Below are 26913 nucleotides of genomic sequence, written 5' to 3' on the forward strand. Positions count from 1 at the left end.
TGGAGTCCCCCCCGGCAGCCCCAGGCCCTACAGCCTGTGCTCCACTGAGTCACAGGAGGGGCTGCCCCGAGCTGCTGCTATGACCTCTCTCTCCTTCCTGGCCGGCCCAGGCTCAGCCCCCGTGGGGGTCCCAGGGCTGCAGGGTCCCGCAGCCACCTGTGTTCGCAAGAGCCAGGGAGGGTGGCCTGGGCCAGAGCAGACAGTGCGGGATGGGCTCTAGGGGCCGGCCTCTGGCTGTGCCTGGGGCTCAGGGAGACCAGGCTCCGCAGATGAGCTGGTACGGGCCTGGCTGCGGTCAGCTCCAGAGCCGCAGAGTGGGGGGGGGGGGGGGGGGGAGGAAGAGGAAGTGGACTGGGGGAGGGGCTGAGGCGTGTTCTGGCACAGGCCACGGACTCTTGCATCCAGCCCTCATCCTCGGGGGGTGGGCCCCAGGGCAGGAGGAGGACAAGGAGGGAGGGAGGTCGGGCCGGGACCCCGGGGCCTTGTGAGTCACCGGCCTGCAGACACCGGCCCCCCCGGTGAGACTCTCAGCCACGTGTGGTTGGTGTCATGAGAGCCGCTGGGCAGGTGTGCACAGACCCTCGTGGGTGCCCCCCGCCCCACCCCTGCCCTTAGACGGCTAGAGTGCGCTCAGACTGAGCCCACCCGCTCTAAACTGGCTCTGGGTGTCACTCCTTCCCCACAGCCCGGGGGCCTTCCTGGTGCCATCCAGGCACTGCGGTGGCCAGCATGGTCAGGGGCTCGTGCTCATTGCAGGCCCGGGGAGGCAGCCCCCCTGTTGCCTGCACCTTCCCATACTGGCCAGACTCAGGCAGCCTGAGGGGCACCACCCCGAGGCCCAGACTCGGTCTTGTCCACGTTCCGGCGGACAGAAAGGCTGCGCTGGCCCTGGATACCGCCCTCAGGAAAAGTGGGCCCTGGGGGCGGCAGGGGACAGAGAGGACCCTGGGGGCAGCCTGGCTCTCCCCTTTTGGGTGTGACTTGGAGACGTGGCAGCCCGTCGGAGAGGCGGTTCACAAGCGTGGCAGTCCGGGCCTGATGGGGGGGGCACGGGGCTCCTGACATCCCCCTCAGCTCCGGAGTGACCTTGGGCAAACCACCGTACTTCGCAGCCTCAGTCTCCCCATCGGTGGAGAGAAGCACAGTGGGAGGGTGGGCCCCGGGGGCTGTGTGGGGACAGCAGCAAGCCGGGAAGGCCCACAGCCAGTTCCTGGCCCGGGACCCCGGGGTTTGTGGGTTCAGCTCCCAGTCTGGGTTAACTGGTGTGCGGGTCGTGAGGGCCATGGGCCTGGCTCACACACAGCCCTCCAGACTGTGGACAGCAGCGCAACTTCATGATCGAACCTGTTAGTCACCTGACTTTCAGAACATGAGCATCGCAACCCGAAGTTACAGAAAGAGGAGAAGCGCTTTCCGGCTGAGTGTGTCCTCCTGCCGGCCTCCCGCCGGCCTCCGGTGCCCCAGCCAAGCGTCTCCAACCTCGGCAAAGGCAAACCAGAGAGGCCGCGCTCCAGGCTATTTTAAGCACGGACTTAAAAAGTAAAAGCAGCTGTAAAGTGAAAATTTTAGGAACATTTCCATTTCCTGGAGTGATGGAACGGAGAGCCCGGGCCCAGCCGCAGGATCCTCCGCCGGCCAGACCCCAGCTCTGGGCACGGCACGTCCTGGCCTTGGGCAGGCGGCCCGGTCTGGCGGTCTGGCAGGCCGTGTGAATGCCGAGTTTCGGTGATTCATCGGGGCGGGGGTGCTGGGCAAAGGCCGAGGCGGGCTTGGCGAGCAGGGCCCCACGGTCGAGGAGCAGAGGACGCCCCGCCCCGCCCCGCCCCGCCCCTCCCACAGCCAGCCCCCAGTCAGCCCTGCAGTGGGCCCCCAGCTTCCCCCACGACTGCCTCCAGGGCCCAGGCCACAGGTCTCCTCGGTCCGGGAGACCCTCCCGCACTCCTCTGTTGCCCAAGGCACCCAGACGCCTCCGACCAGATTCAGGAGCAGACGGGGAGCTGACGCCCCGGGGCTGAGCACACCCCCGCTCTCAGCAGCCCCTGCCCGAAAGGCCAAGCCAGCCAGCAGCCCTGGGCTGGGGGCTCTGCCCAGACACTGAGCCGGGACCCCCGAAACACCCCCCTGACAACAGGGCCGCAGTAATGACGGAGGTTCCTTCCAGTTCCAGTAACGAGGAGCCTGGGCCGCTCTGGAGGGCCCACCCGCTGCTGCCTCGCCTGCCCGTCCCCGGGGCCGGCGCAGAGCGCGTCCAGGCCCTGAAGGCGGGTCACCCGCACGTTGACTCTTCGACGTTCCCGGGGAGCAGGCTCTTTGCCCAAGCAGCCCTTTGTCCCACCCCGACCCAGAGTGCCCACAGGGGCCTGGACGCCGTCTGCTCCTGGACTTGGGCCCTAAGCTGGGGAGACACACACGGCACTCACTGGTCGGTGGGCAGCCCGCGGGTCCGTCTCTGGGGAGTCCCAGCACCTACCACCAGCGGACGGCTGGTTCCCTCTACGGATAGGAGGGAAGGGAGGTTCCCAGGCTTGGGAGGGGGGAGGATGGGGGAGGAGGAGGGAGAGGGATGAGGGAGAAGCGGGAGAGGAGCACGGGCTCTGCTCCAAAAGTGGGGTTTCTAGAGATATTCAAGCACCGGCAGGAAGCTCAGCCTGCGACCCCCAGTGAATGGCGTTATCTTGTCTGTGTCCTTCCTTCTCCCCAGGCCGCTGGGCAAAGCCCCCCTCCCCACAGTTCTGGGGGAAGCCCGATGCCAGGGCAGCCCAGCCACCCACTCTCTGTCTTCCCTGGAGGCCCACGGCACCCGTGCTCACCTGGCCCAGGTCTGGCCAGCAGGGGAGAGAGGCCCGTACCCCCAACCAGCACAGGGCAGGGGCTGGCCGGTGGGTGGGTGTTGCTGATCGTGCCACGGTGCAGAGGGCATGTGGACGACCCCGGGCGCTAGCCCCACCACCTTCCCTCTAAGCCTGTCACCGGCCTGGGACATGTGGAGGTGAGACCCGGCCTGGGCTGCGTCAATGCCCCTTTGTCTCTCATTACCTCAAATCAGATGTCGCCTCTTAAAGGTCGGCTTTTACTTTGAGCAAAAAGATAAATATGGAGTTTTATTTTCTCAGTAGGACAGTGTAGGCAAGGAGGTCTGACACCCCCTGCCCCACTTACCTGCCCAGCCCTCCTTGCTCCTGACTCCCACCCACACTCCCTCTGGGCCAGGGGCTTGGCCAGCTCACCGGCGAACCCCTGGGTCCCCTGCAGCGTGGGCCTAGGCAGGCAATGTCCCGACCTGGGCTCTGGCACGAAGAGGCTGTCCGTCAGCCTGGGAGGCTGGCTTCACTCGATCCTGTGCCGGGCCACTCACGTGGGGTGGCCTCTCTTTCGGGGTCACCTTCCCCACGGACCAAGTCCACGGGGCCCAGTGAAGGGCCCGTGTCCATTCCCCGGGCCTCAGCTGCGGGCCAGGTTCCGGCCAGGGCGGTGAGGGACCCCAGACTCTGGGCGTGGAGCCGGACCCCGGGAGGGTGGTCCAGAATTCCTGCCTTTTCCTTGGCTTCTTGGGAAAGTCAGCCCTCTTAGTGACATACGTCGAGGGCAGGTGGAGGAGACACTGCACGGGGCTGCGGGGGCACGAGGCACCTGTGCGTGGGATGCTTCAGGTGGGCCTGTGGTCACCGGGGAGCGACGGGTGTCCTGGCGGCTCAGGTCCGCAGCACGGCGCCCGTGGGAGCCAGGCACCTTCTCCCTGCAGCACCCTTCCCTCCATGCTGTGGGGCCCCTGGACAGCCGTCACTGTTGACCACATGGCGCCACGTTCTCCCCCACGCGCCCAGCCCCAGGAAGCAGGGGCGCAGGATAGTGGCCGTGGAGGCCTCGTGAGGGTTCCGCGTCCCCCGAGGCAGACAGGTTGAGCCTGGCTAGCGGCCTTTCAGCCCACGAATTACTTTTCAGGAGGAAAAGGCTCATCTTTGCCAAGAGGTCTGGGAGGCAAGCATGGAAATGGTTACTTCTGGCCCGGGAGTGTCATCTGGAGAGGTGGGGTCAGGGGCCAGCACGTGAACCCCCGGGCCTGGCTGGCCTCGTTCTCGCCTCTGGAAACCCTGAGAGGCCAGGCCCCAGCCTTAACTGTGCAGTTATCAGGCGATCACAGTCCTGGGGTGGGGAGCATCCGACGACACGGTCCGTGCGCCCCGGAACCTGCGCCTCTCTGGGTCTCACGGAACATTCATCGCCTGAGGGCCACGTTGGCTCCCTGGCTTGGGCGCCGTCCTCTTTAGTGTTTGGTGGGTCACTGCCCCCCCGCCGCCAGCCCAGGGTCACTCCGGCACAGGACGCCGTGGGCAAGTTCCTGTTTCCCTAGGGGTTTCCTGTGGAGCATGGGCCGGGCCCCCCGCCTCCCACGTTGCACTCTGTTTCTGTGCAGGGAGGGCATGGGTGGCTCTGCCCCGGGTGCCCTGGGACGTCCGGCTCACTTTCTCTGAGTCCTGAGTCAGCTCGTTCCGGGGTCCCAGGGCTTTCTCTCCCCGATGCTGCGTGGGTGCAGCTTTAACACTGGACACGACCCCACGGAAGTGAGAAGGGCACCGGGGCTCTGCGGTGAGGCTGGCGTCCAGCACTGGGGGCAGGCTCTCCTCCAAGTGCTCTCTGGCCTTGGAGGACTCTGGGTTCTGAGGCCGAGGCTGGAGACCGTGTTGGCTGAGCCAGAAGCCCTGGGCCGGGGGGAGCAGGGATGGGAGTGGGCGGAGGAGCCTCTGTGCACGCCCTGGGGTCAGTGTCCTGTGCAGGGGCACAGGGGTTAACGGGAGGCTTGGCTCCTTTGCTGGGGTCCGGCTCCCGCGGAGCAGCATCTGCGGCCGCCTGCGTCTTCATCAGCGGAGCGGCCGTCCCGAGGGCCATGACATTACGTGAACGGCTCAGGGTAACCCGGAGAGGTGCAGGCCTGACAGTGGCTTTTCCCGTGGACACAGATGACAGGCTGGGCATTCAGGGACCCCTGGACCCCAAGGTGGCCCAAGGTCCCGCAGGCTCTGGGGCTATGACTTCTTCCCTCGGGAAACCAGGACGACCTCTGGGCACTTTGCGAACCGGCTCCCCCCAGGTGCGGGCTAGACATCCCACAGGACCCCGGGCTTCGGAGGCCCCCACTCGTCCGGAAATCCCGGATCCGTTCCCAACCAGGGAGCACGTTTTCACTCGAACCCCACGTCCACGGTTTCTTCAGGGGCCCTCCGGCCTCTGTGGAGGGCCCTGAGCTGCCTTGGGGCGTCCGTGGGGTGCCCAGGAGAGGGTATCAGGTGGGAGGAAGGCAGGAGGGGGTCCAAGCCCCGGGCCCAGGAAGGGCTTGAGGGTCCAGGGCTGGGGGGTCAGGCAGCCCTGCCATCCCGGCTATGTCCCTTGCTTTTCCAGGGGCTCTGAGCTCCCCCCGGGAGGGGCTCTGTCCCAGCCTAATAATAACTCCCAGCCTGGCCCCGGCGGCCAGCTATTTTTAGAGTCCCTAACCCAGCCCCCATGTGACTCAGCAAGGCCTCAAGCCGGGATGAGAAAGTCGCTGGGCGGCCCGCGGCCAGGATGCTCCAGGCAGGCCGGCAGGCGGGCGTGGGCAGCAGGGGCCAAGAAGCAGGCCGGGCCGGCCCAGGAGCCCTCCCGCCTCTGGCCTCCTGGGAGCCTCAGGCCCTCTGCGCCCCACCCCCACCCCGCAGGCCCGCTGCTCCCTCCCGCCTGCCGGCTCCTCCCCACAAGCCGAGCATGGAAAATCTGATGTCAGAATTCCAGTGTTGGCAAAGAATGCGACTGACCTTCACCTCCAGGCAGGCATGAGGCCCAAGGGGCTGGGCCTGGATCCCTCCCCGCTCTTGGTGTCCCTAAGCGCCCTGGGACCACGGCCCCCTTCCCCTCTCTGACACCCCCTGCCCCCGTGTGGCCGTGGTGCCCAGCTCTGGGGGTCTCGCCCAGGCGCTGAGCACCCGATGGCACCACCGGGTGTGTCCCAGGCCGGTGCTGCCCCCAGTAGCCCGGGTTCATCTGGTGGCCAGCTGGGCCATTCGTTACTACAAGGGTTTCTGGAGCAGGTCAGTCAGGCTGAGTGGAGCTGGGATGGCGAATCCCTTGCCTAGCTCCGAGCACAGCCCTGCCTGGTAGGGCCGAAGCCCCTGATCCTGTCCACTCCCTGAGGAAGTGTCTGCAGGATGGGGGGGGGGGGGCAGTGGGATCAGCAAGAGAGCCACGCACATGCACGTGAGCACGCTCGTGTGTCACTGTGCGCGCGGGGGAGTGCCCGCCCACACACGTACACATGCACACACGTGTTCCCGCGTCACTGTGCGTGCTCGCCTACATGTGTGCGTGTGTGTATGTGTGTGCCCATGTGCCGCTGCGTGTGCCTGCCAGGTTGTACATGTGTGTATGTGGGTGTTCACGTGTCACACTCTGTGGCACCCATGCGTGCACACGTATGTACAGTGTGTCCGTGTGTTGTGGTGTATGTGTGAGTGCAGGTCCACGACACACGTGTTGCTCGTGTGTTGCTGTGAGTGCACATTCATGTGTGTACACATACGTACACACGTGCTCAGGTGTTGCTGTGTGTATGAGCACAGCCCACATGTGCACATGTGTACACAGGTGCGTGCTTGTGTGTATGGCACGTGTGTTCACATGCATGTAAACATGTGTGTGTGGCAGCTTTTCTCCCTTAGAAGCACGCGGGATTCTGCAGCGCCTCGGGTCTCACGGAGGCACCCTGACAGATGTCCCCGCTGGCTGCCCGGCCCCTGACCCCCCAGCAGCAGCGGTGCCGGCACCTGGAGCTGGGGCTGTGCACGGACTTGATGGGGATCCCAGCTGGAAAGGGCGGGTCTTCGAGCCCTGCCCCCCTTTCCTCGCAGGTCCCGTGGCTTCGGGCTGGCCCTCACAGGGGCGAACGTAGGTGCAGACAGCCCGGAAGGGCGGCAGCCGGGAGCGCCCGGCTTCCCACGCCCTGGGGGACTGGCTCGTGCCCCGGTCCCTTCTGCCTGGCCTTCCAAGCACCACCAGGTGTCCCGGTGCCGTCCGGCTGCGGGCTGCCCGTCGTCCCGGTGCCGTCCGGCTGCGGGCTGCCCGTCGTCATCCGTTCCCCAGAAGGCGGTGATTCAGAGGAGCGGCTCTGCCCGGGTCACCCGGGCTCGCAGCCTTCGGACCGGCTCTCGTTTGTGTTCTCTACTTCGAGCGTCAGGACGCTGCTCTATTTAGGGAGAACATTGCTTCCCCAAGGTGGGTGATGGCAGTAATTATGCCCGACCAGTCCTGCCTCTTCTTCCTATTCCTAGGTTTGTCGTCCAGGGAAGTAAGGGAAAAAAAAGCCACTTTCTGGAATGAAAGTATTATGCTGTTTTTTCATTAACTTCAAAATCCCTTAGAAAAAGGTTTTCATTTAAAATGTCTGGCTGCCGGCCCTTGTCAAGAACTGCTTCTTAAACTTCCCACTAAGACACCCCTGAGACAGAAACACGGACACCCCCCACACCTGGGGAGCCTGGGCAGGGATTTCTGCTGGCTGGTGGACATCGACAGATGTCCCCTGTCCTCTGCTGCCCACAAGCCAGACCCTTCAACCTCCCTTTCAGAAACCCCAGCCTATGCCCACCAGAAACCTGAGGGGCCCTCTTGGCCGTGCGGGCCGCTCTCTGAGGCAGCTGTGCTGTTTCCCAAGAGCCCCTCGAGGCCCCGGCCCTTCTGAACCCCCGCGGGCTGGCGGAGGGCAGCGGACCTCCCCTCGGTGAGTGGGAGCCTGCCTGGAGGGCTCCCCATGGGGACTGAGGGCCAGGACAGTGGGAGCCGTGGACCCAGGGCCCGGGACAAAGGTGGCTGGAGGGCAGAGGAACCCTAGGAATGGGCCCCCCGGGGGGCTCCGTGCAGCAGCCCTTGCGGGCGGGGGTACAGCTCCCCCCAGGGAAGGAGGAAAACCAGTCCCCGTCCTGCCACTGGTAACATGGAATGGAACCCTGTGTGCACACGTGTACCTGCACACACACCGCAACGTACACCGCACACACTGCACATCACACACACACACACACACACACACAGAGCACACATCACGGAGCCCGTAAGCTAGTCCTGCAGAAAGGAAGTGAAATGGGGTCCCTTCCGATAACATCGGGAAGAACAAATCTTTGGGCAGGAAGGAAACTGAGGCAGCGTGGGAGTCGGAGCTGGAGGAGGAGCGGGACTTCCACGAGACGCAAGCGGGGAGCTGCCGAGGGGCGCGCACGGGGCGGAGGGCACAGGAAGTGAGCAGCGGCCCCAGGCACCCCCCCCCCCGGCTCCGCGCCCCGGACCCCGCGGGACCAGCTGCGGGAGTCTGTGCGCGGGCACTCGGGATCCCCTAGCCACGTCTGCAGAAGGGTGGGTGTCTGCTGAGGGACACCACGTACTTCTGCCTGCTTTCGACACAGGAAGGGAATTCAGAGCTTCAGGGAACGGCTGAAATAATCGTTTTGCAAAATGCCGTGTGTCACGGAAAGAACGCACCTGTCGGCAGGTGTGCGTTAGATCTTCCTATGTGTGTTCATATACGAGAACTCACGAGACCTCAGGACCCCAAGAAAGTGCTTCTGTGGAGACCACACTGGCTAACCTCGATGAGGACACTGGGACAGACCGAGAAGGACCCTACGCAGGTCAGGCTGCGCGGGGCACCCGCACCAGCCCCTCGCTTCCTCGACAGGGGCTGGCGGCAGAGCTCGCAGGTGGGACACGGGACAGCCCCCCCTCATGCTGGGCTGGGCCAGCCTTCCTGGTTTGCACGGAGACCCCCGGCCACTAGGAATGAAAGCAAACCCCTCAAAGAGCAGAGCCCCACTCACCGAGTGTTTGGGACCTCATGGAATTGCAAACACTACCTATTACACTTCTGGGACAGGTCAACTGCTCTACTCAGAGGTAAGCCAAGGGTCTTCGATGTCCTTGGGAGTAAGAATGAAGCTCTGGGGGGGTCCAACTACATTAATCGAAGAACAAACTGGGGGGAGGAACTGAGTATCTTGTAAGCAAAACCCAAAAATTTAGAAAAACAATTGGAACTGATCAATATACCCAATTCCTGGTCCACGGACAACATGGCAACAAAAAGAGATCCACGATGGAACTAGAGGGTATCATGCTTAGCGAAATAAGTCAATTGGAGAAAGACAACTATCCTATGATCTCTTTGATATGAGGAAGTGGAGATGCAAGGTGGGGGGGGTTGGGGGGAGCTAGGAAAAGAAAAAATGAAAAGATGGGATTGGGAGGGAGACAAACCATAAAAGACTCAATCTCAAAAAACAGACTGAGGGTTGCGGGGGGGAGGGGGGACGGGAGAGGGTGGTGGGGAAATGGACATTGGGGAGGGTATGGGCTATGGTGAGTGCTGTGAAATGTGTAAACCTGACGATTCACAGACCTGTACCCCTGGGGATAAAAATACATTATATGTTTATTAAGATAAAAAAATTTTTAAAAAAAGAGATCCACGACAAATGGAATCCAGAAACAGAACAAAAATACAAATAAGCAACTCATATAATAAGACATGCAGTTAAAATATGAATATCCCAATAAAATAATTTTATAAAAATTATTTTAACAAAATGGCCAATTTTAACAAAATAGCCTCAAGAAACTTGAGAAAATAGCACACTCATGAAAGAAATTGAGGAAGACTCAAGGAAATGGAAAAACATTCCATGCTCATGGATTGGAAGAACAAATATTGTTAAAACATCTTTGCTGCCCAGAGTAATCTACATATTCGAGGCAAGCCCTATCAAAATACCACCAACTTTTTTCACAGAGCTGGAACAAATAATCCTAACATTTATATGGAAAAGACCTCAAATTGCCAGAGGAATGTTGAAAAAGAAAACCAAAGCTGGAGGCATCATAATTCCAGACTTCAAGCTCTATTACAAAGCTGTCATCATCAAGACAGTATGGTACTGGCACAAAAACAGACACATAGACCAATGGAACAGGATAGAGAGCCCAGAAATAGACCCTCAACTCTATGGTTAACTAATCTTCGACAAAGCAGGAAAGAATGTCCAGTGGAAAAAAGACAGCCTCTTCAACAAATGGTGTTGGGAACATTGGACGGCCACATGCAGAAGAATGGAACTGGACCATTTCCTTACACCACACATGAAAATAGACTCAAAATGGATGAAGGACCTCAATGTGAGAAAGGAATCCATCAAAATCCTTCAGGAGAACGCAGGCAGCAACCTCTTCGACCTCACCTGCAGCAACTTCTTCCTAGGAACATCGCCACAGGCAACAGAAGCAAGGGCAAAAATGAACTATTGGGACTTCATCAAGATCAAAAGCTTCTGCACAGCTAAGGAAACAGTCAATGAAACCAAAAGACAACGGACAGAATGGGAGAAGGTATTTGCAAACGACATATCAGATAAAGGGCTAGTATCCAAAATCTATAAAGAGCTTAGCAAACTCAACACCCAAAGAACAAATAATCCAATCAAGAAATGGGCAGAGGACATGAACAGACATTTCTGCAAAGAAGACATCCAGATGGCCAACAGACACATGAAAAAGTGCTCAACATCACTTGGCACCAGGGAAATACAAATCAAAACCACAATGAGATACCACCTCACACCAGTCAGAATGGCTAAAATTAACAAGTCAAGAAACGACAGATGTTGGCGAGGATGTGGAGAAAGGGGAACCCTCCTACACTGCTGGTGGGAATGCAAGCTGGTGCAGCCACTCTGGAATACAGCATGGAGGTTCCTCAAAAAGTTGAAAATAGAGCTACCCTACGACCCAGCGATTGCACTACTGGGTATTTACCCTAAAGTTCCAAAATAGTGATCCAAAGGGGCACGTGCACCCAAATGTTTATAGCAGCAATGTCCACAATAGCCAAACTATGGAAAGAACCCAGATGTCCATCAACAGATGAATGGATAGAGAAGATGTGGTATATATACACAATGGAATACTATGCAGCCATCAAAAGAAATGAAATCTTGCCATTTGCAACGACGTGGATGGAACTAGAGGGTGTTATGCTGAGAGAAGTCAATCAGAAAAAGACAATTATATGACCTCACTCATATGTGGAATTTAAGAAACAAGACAGAGGATCACAGGGGAAGGGAGGGAAAAATAAAATAAAAGGAAATCAAAGAGGGAGACAAACCATAACAGACTCTTAACTCTAGGAAACAAACTGAGCGGCTGGAGGGGAAGGGTGGGGGGAGGGGTGGCTGGGGGATGGGCACCAAGGAGGGCGGGGGGAGGGTGGCAGGGGGACGGGCAACAAGGAGGGCACGTGATGTGACGAGCACGGGGTGTGATAGAAGGCCGGTGAATGAAAACTACCTCGGAAGCCAATAGCGCACGGTATGTTAATTAATTGAATTTAAATTTAAAAAATTTTAAAACAAACTTGAGAAAAACTGCACAGGCAGTTTTTTTAAATAACTATAGAAGATTTTTGAAAATTGTTATCTAACAATCACCTGTAAACAAAGGTTGCCTGGGGAATCCCTTCCAACATCTAAAGAGCAAGCAATTCCCAAGCGACAGACCTTTCCGGTAAAGACTAGATGCTTCCTAGCTCAATTTATGAGACCAGCATAACTTTGATCAAGAAATTGAAACTGATTCCAAAACACGTATCAGCCACCTAGATGCAGAGCCAAAGCTGGAACACTAGCACATCAGAATCACAGCGACGAGGAAGGCGTTCCCTCCGTGTGCAGGTACGGTTTGCTCCAGGAACCCAAGAGCAAGTAACGGGTAAGCTCGGTCCGGGACAAAGGTCATCGAAGAGAAATCTCATCCTCTCCACAAAAGCCACAGGGCGTTCGATCAACTCCCAAATCCACCCCAACAGCCTCAAGAAACTGACGAGAATATTACTGAATGGCACGGAAGTTACCCCGGGAAATGCTGGAACCCAGGCTGAGGTCCGCGTGCTGGCCGTCAGGTGGTGTGCGTGGCTTGGGCCGGAGCAGGGACTTACCAGGCGGCTCCAGGCATCTCACACTCAGGGGAGGAGCACGGGGTCGTCTGGCTGCGGGGGTCACGGCTGTTCCCGTGGAGCTCTGCTCCTAACAAACCCTAGTCCCCGTCTATGTCTCAAAGCCCAGATTCTGGTCTGCCGGCTGTGCCCTGAAAGCAGGGCAGGGCAGTCAAAGTGCTGCTGTGAGGGGCCGTCCTGGGAGAGACGGGGTGGGGGTGGGGGTCTGTGTGGACCTTGGTTGTTTGGGCTCAGCCAGCCCGGTATTCTGCTGCTCTCCCCTTCCCCACCCACACTGAGCTGGGCGCGTGATCCAGGTACGGCAATCGTCAGAGTATCATCTCTTCCTGGTCGGAGGTGGGCAAGTGCCCCCATGACAGCCAACGAAGAATGATCTGAATTCTGCTGGGAATTCCGAACAACCGTGGTCATTCCTCCCTCAGGTTTGTCCCTGTGGGAGTGGTCTGGAGCTGTGCAGCCGTCCTGCGACAAAGAAGAGAGCGGTGCCAGGACAGGCATACACACTTAGAAACCAGCCTGGGATGCTTGATCAAGCCATACCTGAATCTTAAGCCATGTGAATGAATAAATGCCCTTGAAGTTCATTTGGTTGTTTTCTGTCTTGTATAATTAAGAGTCTAGACGGACACAGGCTTCCGTCACAGCAGGATCCACGCACACTCAGCCCTATCCTGATGTTCTGAAAATCCAGCCATCCGAATCCTACGAGATGGCCCCGTCCCCAGGTGGAAGTACCGGACTCCCCAGATCCCGGACCGTGGCAAACCCTGGCTGGAGTCCCATGAGCGCTCCCCGTGTGTCCTAAGCAGGGCTCCGGGTGTGGCCCGATCGTTCTATGGGCTCGGGGCCCCCGAGACGTGCACCAGCCCCAGCAGGCAAGACAGCTGGCCCGGGGTGGTCTCGGCCGTGGAGCAGCTCGGGGCTGAGCCAGATGTCCCTGCGAGAAACAGCAGCTTTCCTTCTTTCTGGGAAATGCGCTCAGCGCCCCTGGGGACGCCCCCACGACCCAGCGCGGCTCATCTCGCTTCTGCAGCCTTGGAGGAGAAACACGAGAAGTGCTTTCAAGAGGGTTTTGTTGCACACATGACACTTCGGTGAAAAATGACTTTTTTCCATTGCTCCGTCCAGAACATGGCCATTTCCTGTCCCCTGGAAGGGCCCCATCTTCCGGAGGTCCTCCGTCCACAGTGCAGCCGCGGCCTTGTTTTGCACGCGTGCCGACCGGCTCTTGTGCGTCTTCCTACGAACTGCTTTCACACGGGCCTGCTCCGGGAGCCTCGCGCTCTCCCCTTCTACAGTCAAGGAACCCAGGGCTCCGGAGGCAGCAGCTGGTGGACGTCAGGACGGGAGAAGCTGAGGGACCCCCACCTCTCTTATGTCACTTCAGATCCCAGTTCGGACCCCTCCGCTCCCCGAGGGTCCTCAGGGAATGGCGCGCACACTGAAATCCCCTGGGACCGAAACTCCACGGGGTGCTGCGCGGGGGTAGGCCCAGCAGCCTCTGTGCCCGGCCGTCCTGGGGGTGCTGCGCGGGGAGTGTGTCTGGGCCCGAACAGTCCCGGGGCCCCGCCATGTCTCCAGGAAGGGCAGGCTGCTGCTGTCGCTGTGCGTGGTCCCTGGGGTTCTGGGGGGCATCCCCCAGGCAGGTGCCTGGGGCAGGCTGTCTGGCGGGCAGACACGCAAGCCTTGCCCCACTCTCGGCGGGGCACGGGCTCAGGCCACTCACATGGCCCTGTCATGGCCTGCGACAGCCCATCTGGCCTCCACCGGCCTCCCTGGGAGTCTCCCTGAGCCCTTGCCCTGAAGACAGGAACCTGAAACCCGAGTCAGCCCAGCCTCAGGGCGCCACGGTGCTAAGCCAGCGTGACGCGCTCCGTGGCCTCTTTCTGAGCGTTTGTGCGGGAGCCCGTGTTCCTCTGTCCAGCGTCTGACGGCCCCTCCGGGACGGGTTTTAATCTTCTCGCCAAATTGAAATGTGAGCTACCTACTTACAGTCGGGACACTCAGCCCGGAGACGAGCTCCCTCAATCTTGGGAAGGACGGGTCCCTGTCACTCACTTGCAACCACGTCTGTGTCTGTGCTGGGAAGGGGCCGCAGCTCTGGTGAGCGGGATGTTAAGTGCTGAGGCCCCGGGTCCCGCCTGAGGCCAGGCGGAGGCTCACGCAGAGGCTCTGTCTCTCGTGTCCTCCAGGACCGCTGTCCTTCCCAGGCCCTGGGGGCAGGGGGAAGCCATAAGCCAGGCTCCCTCCAGAAAGCACCTGGACAGAACCCAGGACTCAGCTCTGTCAAAGCACCAAGTGCCCCCATCTCTCCCCAGCCCCTGTTCACAGACGCTGGCCCCTCCTCGGTCTGGTGGGGGCACCGGGTCTGGGGGTTTTCTCTGGGCCACTCCCTCCAGGTATGAGCTCAAGGCCGGGGATGACTCCCCGCATCCATGCAGGGCACGAGTTTCGCAGGGGCCAAGCTCACGTTGGGAGGGCAGCCACGGTCATCTCCGGGGGCACATGTCACCACTGCCCGCACTTCTCCGTGGCCGCTGTTCTCGTCCAGCCTGGGCCCTCTCGGCTCACGCATCCTTCTCAAGGCCCCCATGGGACCTCATAGGCCACCAGGATTTGGGGAGGAAACAAGGTGGTGTGTCAGGTGAGTGGCAGAGACTGGACCTGGGGCCTCTGTGGGATTCTCTCGAGGTGCGTGAGCTGCCCTATAGGACCCTGTGTTCCATCTCCTACACTAACCACCCTGAACACAATGGCTACCTTTAGGCTTTGGGGGGCCAAGCCCCGGGCAAATCGGACCACTCGTTACTTTTATCAGAGATTCAGGGAACAAGTTCCCGCTGCCTCTGAAGGCTGGGAGTGCTCCCAGAAGGAGCACGGACCTATGCTCCCTCGGCCACCTGCCAGCAGGGAGGGGAAGAGCCCTGCCCCAGAAGCCCCCCGGGAGGCAGAAGTGGGGTCTGCAGGACGGCTTCTGGGGCCTCCTGCTCTGAGGGAGGGGACAGCTCCAGGCAGAGGAGCACTGACGTACCACGGGGGTCCTCAGGGCCTCCGTGGGCCCGTGGCGAGCTCCGGACTGCCAGGGTCTCAGCCAGGCCTGGGCCTGTAGCCTGCACTGACCTGTTGCTGAGGAGGGGGCCCGCCAGGGACACTGGGCGGCACCTCTCTCCCGAAACATCTGCTGGTTGGAAGGGGCTGCCTTTGAACCTTGTGCCGTGGTTCCCGCTCACCCGGGCACAAGGCTGGGGCGCTCCCTCCCTGCACCCGCAGACACCTTTGGCTCGAGCCGCTCCTGGTGCCCGGCCGGCCGACATGTGCAACGTGTCTTCTGTCACCCCAACTGGGCCTCGACTGGGCCTTCCCCAGGGGAAGTTATGTGGGGCCAGCCAGAGCCCCCAGGACCTCGGGGTTTGCCTCGGCCAGGGATCAGAGGTGGGGGAATGGCAGGCCACCTCAAAGGTCATGGCAAGGGCGCTCCGGGGACTGGAGAGGAGCGCAGTGGGAGCCCCTGCTGTGGGTCCTGGGGTCTTGGAACCCCTGCGCCCTCCGCTCCGGGTGTCGGTCCTGTGCCTCTCAGTGAGGCCGCTGACTGTCCAGCAGCCCCGTGTCAGAGACGCTACCTTCTGGACGCTCCCCTGTGGCTGGGGGTGAGGGGCGCGACGCTTTCCTGGCAGGAGACGCCGAGGCCTCAGAGTGGTTAGTGACGCGTCTTCTCTTCTTTAGATGGAGCAGGGATGAAGGCCAGGCCACCGACTCTGCTGCCGGCCGCGTGCGGACACTGGGAACCGGTCTCCTCTGGAGGAGAGACTCATGAAAACGTGATCTGCTCAGATCCTTAATAACCGACCTTACAAGTCACCATCACCAGAGACAAATCTAAAAAGAGATTTCTTTTGTCACTGACTCATCTTGGCCTACATACCGGGGGAAATTTCCACGGCCGCTCACGTCTGACACAGGCACGCCCCTGGAGGCCCGTGCTGGGTGGGGGCGCGCCCCGCGTTTGGACCCGTCTCCCAGGGCACGGGCAGGCGGCCGCGGGGACCCTGGGCGGCAGGGGTGCAGGGGGCGGGCGGAAGACGGGTCCCATGTGGGGCCCGGCTCTCGCGCACACCTGCCCGCGGAGCCGTCTTCGGGGAACGTGCTCCCTTCGCGGGGGTGTTCTCGTTTTTCCCCAGCTTTCCCGGGACAGCGTTCACGCGCAAACACGTCACGCACGGAGGGACCGTGCAGCGGCCCGGGGGTGCCCGCGGAGACGTGCGGCCGTGGGCACAGCCAACTCCGGAGCGTTTCCGTTGCCTGCAGGAGAAGCCCGCTCCCCAGACCCTCACCCCGCATCCCCGCTGCCCTGCCTGAGCGGCCCCGCGGCCACCTTCCGTGTCCGCGCACCCCGTGCAGGGCGTTTCGCAGGACTGGAGCTCTCGGCGTGCAGTTCCACGTCCCCCCCGAGCGTGGGCGGCCCCTACGTCTGGGCGACTCTCGCTCAGTGAGTCTTCCTTTGAGTTCCAAGAATAAGTTCACCTTAAGGATGTGAGCAAAGAACTGCTTCCCTGTTCAAGTTCAGACACCAGGGCAGCAGGGACCATGGGTCACGGGTGTCCAGGCCCTGCAGAGCCTTGACTCTGTAGGACCTCGCCTTCACGGGGACACGCTGGCTGCCCAGTCGCACCTGTGACCCCGTTCCCAGAGTGGGCAGCACTGCGTCCCCGTCCCCCTTGGGGAGGGGGCAGCAGGGTTCTCTTAGCAAACAGTCCCCACTGTTGGTGGCTCTCCCAAGCTCTGAAGCCCACGCCCAGCAGCCCCCGCCCCAGCCCACACTCCGCCGTCCTTCCCACCGGCCTCCCACACTCAGCTCTGCTCCCCCAGAGGAAAAGCCGGAAGGGGCCGCCCAGGACAGGCGCCCCCACATCAGGCCTCGCAGACAGGCCCCGCTGCCTCCCAGCGGACGGGCTCGGCCTCCTTAGTGGCGGGAGAGGCACGGCTACGTGTAAGAAGGTTCTCAGAGAATCAAACCCAGTGTTCATTAAATCTGTTCTTCTTTCTTGTCCATGATTTGCCGGTTTCAGTTAAAAACCTTCAGAGAACAGGTGGAAAGATGCTCTGGTCCCCCACTGTCACCAGCTCCCAGTTTTGAGGAAATCATGGCCCAAAGGAGTGGGTCACTCCCAAGGGGGAGATGTGCTCTGAGCAGGGGACAGGGCCACTCAGGACTTTCACTACCAAAATGGATGTGGTCTGGCCAAGGATAGAAAGACCGGTCCTGGGACAAAAGAAACGTCCCGAAGCTAGTTCCTGGGGACTTTGACTTAAACGTGATCCCTCTACAGTGACTCAGACTGAAAGACGAGAACGAGCGAGGGAGTAGGCCGTGGGTCTGCGGGGACGGGGCCTGGGCGGTGCAGCGGCACAGCCGGCCGCGGAGGGAGGAACCGAGCAGGCTCCACACGTGGCCGTGGCTTCAAGCAGAGACCTGAAGGGACCCCGTCTCCCAGGGTAGACCCAGACTGAGCCCGTGGCAGATCCAGGACCGGCCTAAGAGGACCGAGGCTCAGCCCAGGCTGGACCCAGGCCCAGCACACGATGAACAAAACTCAGCCCAGGCTGGACCCGGGATCCACCCAGCAGTTTCTGGAAGAGGAAACTGGGTCATAGGAGACGCACCCCATTTTGGACTTGGGACATCGGAGAGGCGCTTGCCGGCCCACACTTTCCCTAAACTCGTAGCCCTCTGACTTGTCTTGACACTGTTGAGAGAGGTATGTGCTGCCCTTCCTGAGACCACTGGAAATGTCCCAAACCCACGCGGGGGTCAGCAGGCAGAGCGACGGGTGGACTCGCCCCGGCCACAGGCCCCCACGCATAGCCAGAGTCCTCAGAGAGCACGCAAGCCACGGGAGGAAGTTAGATTAACTTCCCTTCGGTCAGCGCCGGGCTGGACACTGTCCACCGCCAGGCCACTCCCTGTGGCGTGGCCCCTGTGGCCCGCTGAGCCCCGCCCTAGCCGTGACGTGCCCGCCCACATCCCCCGTGTGGGGTGGGGGGGGCACCGGCTTCCTGCCGGCACGACCCCCAGACTCGGGTGGAGGGTCTGAGCGGGGCAGAGAGCACGGGGTTGGGGGGCGGTCGGGTCCCCGTGTGTGGCGCTCTGCTCCGCGGTGCTCTCGGGCGGCGGGGGCTCCGTCCAGGCCTTGCCCGCCCGAGCCCTGCCTTCTCATCTGGTCTCAGCAGAGGCTGTCACTTCGGCTCCGCAGGGGCTGTTTACTCCACCTCTAAAGCCCATCTCGGGTCCCGGTTCCATCTGTGAAACCAGAATTTCTGGAAGAGACTGTGTGTCCCCGTGGCCGTGTGTGTCCCCGTGGCCGTGTGTGTCCCCGTGGCCGTGTGTGTATGACTGTGTGTCCTCGTGGCCGTGTGTGGATGACTGTGTGTTCCTGTGGCCGTGTGTGTCCCCGTGGCCGTGTGTGTCCCCATGGCCATGTGTGGATGACTGTGTGTTCCTGTGGCCGTGTGTGTCCCCGTGGCCATGTGTGTCCCCGTGGCCGCGTGTGGATGACTGTGTGTCCCCGTGGCCGTGTGTGTATGACTGTGTGTCCCCGTGGCCGTGTGTGTCCCCGTGGCCGTGTGTGTCCCCGTGGCCGTGTGTGTATGACTATGTGTCCCCGTGGCCATGTGTGTCCCCATGGCCATGTGTGTCCCCGTGGCCGTGTGTGTATGACTGTGTGTCCCCGTGGCCGTGTGTGGATGACTGTGTGTCCCCGTGGCCGTGTGTGGATGACTGTGTGTCCCCGTGGCCGTGTGTGTCCCCGTGGCCGTGTGTGTCCCCGTGGCCGTGTGTGTATGACTATGTGTCCCCGTGGCCATGTGTGTCCCCATGGCCGTGTGTGTCCCCGTGGCCGTGTGTGTATGACTGTGTGTCCCCGTGGCCGTGTGTGGATGACTGTGTGTCCCCGTGGCCGTGTGTGTCCCCGTGGCCATGTGTGTATGACTGTGTGTCCCTGTGGCCGTGTGTGTCCCCGTGGCTGTGTCTGTGCCCTGAGTGAAACACGTCACCTGCATGAAACACAGACTCGGGCCCCAGGGGAGGGTGAATTTGCATATCCATGTGCAACTGTGTGTGTGTGTGTGTGTGTGTGTGTGCGTGTGTGTGTCTGTGCGACCGGGCAGGACGTGTACGTGTGCACGCAGTGACCAGGCTCGTAGAACTTTCTGGTGGGCTAATCTCCAGGTGGCCCTGAACAGTTCCAGCCTGTGGCGCTTCCCAAGAGGGACCCCAAACAGCAGCGGGGGTTTCCTAGCCACTGCTTGCTGGGACACGTCCGGGAGTGGGCAGCCCCCCATAGCTCTGTCCTGGGGAGGAGGCTGTGATTTTTACGAGGCTCCCCACAGGGAGAAGGCAGGGGGCACGGGGTGAACGCGAGGCCCTTGGGGAGGTCCTACCTGGGCAGAGGGGTCCGTGGCCAGCAGCGTCCCGCAGCTCCGGACCCAGGGGCCCCAGGAGTGTGCAGGAATGCGGAGGGGAGGTCTCCAATCAGTGGGAGGGTCTGAGCCCTGCGTCTCGTCTCGTCAGCATAAGAGCCTGGGCCCCCCAGCGGGTGAGTGTGGCAGCCGGGAGCTGCAGCCAAGCTGACCCACCTTCAAAGGGGTGAACCGTGGGGGCGGCCTGACTGCTTCAGGACGGATATCTGTCTGCTTCCGGGAAAGACTTGAGGTCTGGGGGCCTCGTGGTGGACCTGGGGTGGACTTCTAAGCTGAGGGCGAGGACCTAGCGGACCCGCGGCCTGCCCTCTCACCCTCATCCGGGACTCCGCACAGCACCCGGGAACCAAGGCTCCCCCGGGCGGCACGTCGGTGGGGGGCCGTGGGGCTGGGGTTGGAGAAGCCAAGGGCCAAGGGAAAGATGAGGCAGGACGTGCCGCCCGGTGAGGTTAGAAAAGGCCGTAATGACTTTCCCCGGAAGGAAGTGCGGGGTCCAGCGTCCCCCCAGCCAGGACCAGCAGAAAAGAGCCCTGGGGAGGGACGTAGGATGTTGGACATCACTCGGCAGGCCTGAGGCCAGGCCAGCACTTCCGGATGGAAATCGTGCATCCCTGGGGAAAGAGGCCCCCCGGGTCCCTCCAGGGTCCTGTCCTGGGGCTCCCCCCGCACCCAGTCAGGTCCTAACTGCACCCTTCTGGGATGGCTCGTGCCTGCCTGCCAAGGGAGACCGAGTGGGCGAGCGGTTCACCCTGCCCTGCCGAGTTCCTGCCCTCCGGCCCCTCCCCCAGGGCCTGGAAGCCAGCTGGGAGGACTGGCTCAACCCCTTCCCCTCTGCCTCTCCCAGAAGGCTGCAGCGCGGGCTTCTCCCTCGGCCAGAGGATGGTTGCTCTGCCAGGGGCCTTCTGCCCTCCCAGCGAGGGTCCCGGAACGGCCCAGCGGGTCACAGGCCCGCATCTGAAGGGTAGAGCCTGGGGAGTGGACCCGACAGGCTCAAGCCAGCCTGGAGCTGGGTGGGGTGGGCCTCCGAGGATCCCGAGGGCTGCAGGGGCCTGGCGAGCCGAGGGCAGGCAGAGAAGAGCGTCCACAGGCGCTGACAGGGGCCCCTCGGACAGTCTGGACCCTGCTCCCCTGCTCCCCACTGACAAGGGCTCTGCAAACAGGCAGACAGACAGGGGTGGGGGAGAGGGGCGTGGAGCCAGGAGGGGCGTGGGGTGGGTAGATTAGGGTGTGGCCCAGCTCTTGGGGGGACATCCAGGGCTGTGGCTTCTGCCCATCCTTGGAGGTCGATGTGTGAGGCCCGGGAGGCCGAGGGTGGAGGCGAGGGCCCGGAGAGACCCCAAGGCCTCCCGCTCAGCTAGGCTGACACAGGTGATCTGGGTGCAGGGAGGCCCGTCCCTCCCCCAGGGGACACATGGGGGTCCCGCGGCTCCTGGTTTTCCACCCCCACCCTCCAGGGAGGCCTTCGCCCGGGACCCTCACATGAGGACAGCAGGAGTCCACGATGGGGTGTGCACCCCACATCCGGAGCCTGGAGGGGCCCTGTGAGGCCGGACCGGGTGTCACCACGAGCTTTGTGTCTTTCCTTCAGGAAGAAGCCTGTTTACACGGGGAGCCCCACGTCACTCGCGCACCTGCACGGGCCGGGGGTGCTCAGGGCGCTCTGCCTGACACTCTCGCGGGATGTCGTAGGCCAGGGTGGCGGGGCCTGGTCCGGGGAGAGCGCCGTGTGCTCTCGGGCTCGGCTTGCCGCGCTCTGGGAATTTCCGCTTTGTCAGAAAGCCCAGGTGGCTTCCCAGACAGGCCGCGACCGCGTCCTCGCGCAGCCGAGGCACCGAAGACGTCTTCGCGGAACACGGCGCCCCACGGGTTCCTGTCAGACTCGCGCATTCTGCCCAGCCGATCGGGTCTCCAATGCGCGTGTCCCGCAAGGTGAAGAGGGCGTCCCCTGCGGCCCCCGCTCACCGCGACCCCCTTTGCTCCCTTTCTCGTGGGCTGTTTGGGTTTTCTTACACTTCCGGAGGTCACATGCTCAAAAACGCCGGGGGGTGGTCCTTCGGAATGCGCGTACGTTACAAACATCCTTATCGCTAAGGATTCCATCCTGTGTGTTTGACGAGGAGAAAGGTTTGTGACTCTGTGCGGTGAGGACACGGATTAAACTCGTTGTGGCGGTATTTGTGTATAAAAGCCCTAACCGACCCGTCGAGCTGCCCGCCGTCAACGGTGTCCTGTCGATTCGATCACAAGAAAACGTGTCCCCAGGGAGCGGCATGCATTTCCACACGGTGGTTTTAATGAACGTAAGTTTTCTTTTTTAGTCAATCTTTTTCTGCAGTGCTTAAATCCTCTCTTATGACAAGATCACAAAAATAAGTATCAGATATTTTCATCCAGAAATTCCACAGCTTATATTTCTGCTCAAATCTGCGTCTTCTCTTATTTCCATTGGTTTCGGGCTCTCGCTTTTGCCTCCTTAACTTTCCTTCTTTTCTTCTGTTAAGGCCGCTTGCTGCCCTCCTGACCCCGGCCAGGCCCTGGGACTCCGTGCCCCACAAGCCGCAGTCCTTGCCCTCGGGGGCCTTGGGGAGGCCCGTGCAGGCGTGTGGGGGCCAGGCTGCCGCTCATGGCCGCTGCTGGAGTCAGGTGGGTGGGACTCTCAGGCGTAGTCCCATAGGGCGCAGGTCGGATGCGCCCGTGTCTGCCTGCCGTGTCCGGGTTCCTGGCCACCCACCGCCGAGGCTGGGCCTGTCTCTGGCCCCACACCCCTACCTTGTAGAGAAAGCAGTTTCCCGAAGGAAGCATCTGGAACAATTCCTTGCTGTGCTCCAGACGGGGTTTCCAGAATCTTCTGGGCTGGCTGGTGGGCTCCCAGGAGGACTTTCTTGGACACGTGACGCTGTAGCTTGTGGTTCTCCAGTGTCTCTGAGGAGCAGGAGAAGATACTCTGTGACCCCAGGGACCATGTGGCTCTGCCAGGTTCTGTGTGTTGGAGGAGGCCTGGGATCGGATCTGCCCTGAAGAGCCCCTCTTTGTCCATGGGCCTTGATGCAGCGCCGAAGCACGAGGCCCCGTCCCAGTCTTGGGACCCAGGTGGACACGCGGGCCTCCAGAGGGGGTCGCGATGTGGCTCAGGAAAGGACTCGTGTGGGCTCCGATACAGCCGGCAGGGTCGCGGCTGCCTTCCTCACTGGCCGGCAGAGGACTCAGAATGCAAGTCAGCCATGGCGGGGGACGGAGCGTGGAGCCTTCTGTCTCAGGGTCGCAGACGGAAGAAACACAGCTCTGTGAGGGCACGTCCAGGAAACAGGCTGTCTGCCCTTGTTCATTCATTCATTCATGAGTGAGTGAGTGAGGGATGGATGAGGGAGGGCAAGGATGCCCTCCCCTGTCCCCACGGTTGGTGGCCAACATCCATGGGCCAGGGGCCACTGTCAGTGTGTCCCACATGCTGGGAAAGCTGTACGAGCAGAGGCTTCTACGCGTCCACGTGGACCCCAACTCGTGTGTCTCACGACGGGTGGCAGCTCCGTCCTGGGGGCCCGCGACCAGGAGCTGGCACGTGGTGAGGAGTGGACATGGCCTGATGACAAGCCCGTGGACTGAGGGGCCCAAGGCAGTATGAGAAACACTCGGACTGGGCAGGCAGCAAGATGGGGGCAGCAGGATCCCGGTGGGACCTCTCCCCAGGATGGGGATGGCATGGGGAGGTGCCCTCTGCTCGTTGGCGATCAGGGCCCAGATCGGGAGGCCCCTCCGGAAATGGCAGGGCTCTCGGACCTCCTTCCCATACGCTGGGATCCATGCCCGGGTCAGGCTCGTCAGCCCAAATTCCCCTCCCCCTGGAACCACAGAGCGTGACCTGACCTGGAACAGGAGGGAGCCCCAGGAGCTGTGGGAGCCTGGGAGGACCCGTGGCCCTGCCACACCCGGATTCAGGCCTCTGCCTCCGGGCCTGGGAGCCAGCTGGGTTGGCGCAGAAGGCCCCAGCCTGTGGCACTTTGTGGCAACGGGCCCAGAGGTGGTGCAGGCGGGCTTTGGACCACACGGCCTGGATTTGTGCTGACCCACCAGCCGTGGGACCTCCCTGGGCCCTCACGGTGCTTCGCTGCCCCCGCAGACCCCCTCTGGACTCAGGGTACCCTCAGCATAGGCCTGTGGGTCTGAGCCTGGGCACACGGTTCCAGGAGGGTCTACAGGGTTTCAGCAAAGAAGCCGGTGCCTGGGGTCTGCGGCGGGAGGGCCACGCCCCCTTCCTGAGGTTTGCCTCATGGCGCCCTGGCCTCTTCAGCAACACCCCTCTGTCCAGCTGGGAGGGGACTGTCCCCCTGTGGGCCCCAGGTCCCGGGGACTGGAAGGTGTCATGGGAGCGTCCCGCAGGGCTCTCCCCCTCCCCTGGGCCTCCTCAGCGGCCACGTGGGATAGGGCCACAAGGCCCAGGAGGCCAGAGGTGGTTGGGGGCCTCTGGGACCACGCAGGGGTCAGCCTAAAGCGCCCCACCCCTTCTGAGCCCCCCAGGGGATGCTCAGGACGCAGAGGCCAAGTCAGGGATCAGAGTCGGGGGGCTCCCTGGAAGCTCTTCCAGACCCTCCCGGCGAGGCCTGCAGAAGCCTTCTCCATCCGGGAGCCTGTTCGCAGCGCCTCCCTGGCCTCCCGTGAGACCAAGTGGGGACGTGGGAGGAGGACCAGGCTCCTTCACCTCTCCCTGCTCGGCCTCTGCTTGTCCCCCGCTCCGCAGTATAGTTCCACAGCCCCTTGTCCCCCACTCACAGACCTGGGGGCTGGGAGAACCCCGAGTGGGTGCACCTACTTGCTAAGGCAGCGCGAAGCAGACGTGCCCCCAGACCCCGGTGACGGCACCGGGAGAGGCGTCTTCTCGCCCCGGCACCCCCAGGCCTAAACCCAGCCAGGGCCCCCTGGAGTCACCAGGCCAGCCTTCTGTGCCTTCCGGCCAGGCCGCTTCTGAGCCACAGTCCTGTGGGCCGCAGCCCCCGGGCCCAGGGCATTAGTGAGCAAGCCTGCCCGGGACGTGGTCTTGGGCCACACGGCCATCCTCCCTCCCCTGCTCAGCAACCCGGCGTGCACACGGCCCCACACACCCTGCGGCTGTGGTGAGGAGCCTCTCTGACTCCTTCCCGGGCTCGTGCTCTTTCTCCCGCCCCCTCGGAGGACCGGGGCCCTGGAAGGGGCAGGGGCGTCCCAGACCACCTCTGAGGGAGCAGTCCACAGCAGCAGATGGTCACAGAGCACAGGAGCCCAGGCTGGCGTCCAGCAGCTCCCAGCAGCTCCACTGACCGGCCCCGTGCTGGGGAGCGGGTGAGCAGTGGGGGCCCCGGCCTTCCTGGGGAAGGCTTTCTGGGGCAGGCGAGGCCTGAGGCCCATGACCCCAGAGGAGGGAGCTTAGGGCAAGGGGCACGGGGCCTGCATCATCAGGAGGCCGGTGGAGGGCTGAGGTGGGGTCAGACTTCCAGGCAGAAGTCAGGCGGGACGGGGAGGGCCCAGGCCTCGGAAGGGGGGTCTGGCGGGCAGAAGGACAAGGAACAGAAGCTCTGGGGAGGCCCGGCTGCCTGCATGAGGGTGCCCAGGCTCCTCGTGGGTAGTGGGCCCACCGTGTGCTCCGAGCTGGACAGGAGTGGGCAGTGGGGCCTGCCTGGGGGATGGGAGTCTCAGGCAGCTGTCCCTGAGCCTATAGGCTGCTCTGACGAGTGTCAGGGCCCTGGCATTTGGGACGCACAGGCAGGCAGGTGGCTGACAGACGCAAAGGTTGCTGCTGATGAATACCGAGCTGCCAAAATGCCACAGGGCCACGAGACACAGGAGCTCAGCTCGCCTGAGGGCGAATGGCTCATCGATCGCTGGCGGGAGCACCCCGGGAGCTAAAGAGCTCAGAGCAGACGCCAGACACACTCTCCCCCGGGAAGGGCAGACCCTCGGCCTGCAGACAGCCCAGGAGACCCGAGGGGGAGCCCCGAGGAGCCCCACGCGGCCCCTCGGGACTTGGGTTCCCAGGACACGGCCCCGCTGGAGACAGACGTGACCCTGGGGCTGTAACGGAAGCAGCGAGGTCCGGGTCGTCCCAGAGCTGTGGCTCGCAATGGCTCTCTGGAGGGGGAGAGCAGTATTGGGTCATCAAGGGGGAGGAGAGCCAGCACACATCAGGGGCGGCCGGGGACTGGGTGCCTCAACCCCCTTTGGCCACATCAGAAAGCAAACGGGCATGAGGGAAGCGGGAAGCTTCCGCTCACAGATGTCCACACCCCCCAGGTCTGCGAGGCCTCTGACCGCCCAGGACGATGCACGGGAAACACACCTGTGCGTGTCCACACGCATCCACAAACACACAAGTGTCCACGTACATACACGGCCCTTCTGCGTGGGAGCACGTGAACACACACGAACGCGCACACGCCCCGAACAAAGCCCACTCGGGCCTGTAAAGTCCTTCACCCCGAAGAAGAGCGAACGGGCTCCAGGCGGCCCAGTCCGCTGACCGCCCGCCTTCGGCGCAGGTGGGGGCCCAGGGGCCTGGGATCGAGCCCCGCCGAGCAGGGAGCAGGCTTCTCCGCCTCCCCGCCCCCTGCTTATGGCCCCTCGATCTCTCTCTCACACAAATAAATAAAATCTAAAAAAATTTAACAAAATTAATGAAAATACAGACTGTAACCATCAAGATGAAGATAGAAGACATATTTTACTAAAGATTTTCTAACAGAGAAGTGCGTATGTCAAGTGTCTGCTCTGAGTTCTCGTTCGAAATCGACAACCAACATGCGGGAGACGCAAGAGAAAAGTTAAGAGGTCTGAGTAGGGCAAGACCAGACTTTCGAGGGCGAGCGGCCGCCTCACTGTCAGCTGGGAATGGAGATTCTGGTAGAAAGAAAACAAAGGACAGATCCCGGAGGAACTGGAAGTAAACTGGAGAAGGGAATCTGCTTTAGAGGTGGCGGAGAACGTGCGTCCCTGCTTCCCAGTGCGGGCCCCCGAGAGGGCGCCCGACCGAGGGCACAGTGATGATGGGTTTAAATTTAAATTTAAAAAAATCGTAGTGAGTTTTAAAACCAATTACGTGTTGAATGAGTCCAGATAATTGTGTTTTGTGATAAAGCAGAATCGTGTAACAAAGACAAGTCTTAAAAAAAATCACATCACATAAAAATTACAAGTGAGAAATATACAGCATTCAAACAAATCTGGACCTCTGAAAGAAAGGGTTGATTTTCTAAAAAAATGGGCTTTTCCAAAATTGCCTTCAGAGGAAATTTGAAAAAGTTTAATAGGTGAACAACCATGGAATGAGTGTGAAAGTTTGCAGGAGAATTTCTCCCATAAGTGGTGGCGGCAGAGCGACACAGTCTTATAGGTGGGTGTTTCAGAATCCTAAACAACAGATACTCTCAATGCCATACAAGATGAAAACGGAT

The sequence above is a fragment of the Martes martes genome, assembly GCF_963455335.1.
Source record: "Martes martes genome assembly, chromosome: 14".
Taxonomy (NCBI): Eukaryota; Metazoa; Chordata; class Mammalia; order Carnivora; family Mustelidae; genus Martes; species Martes martes.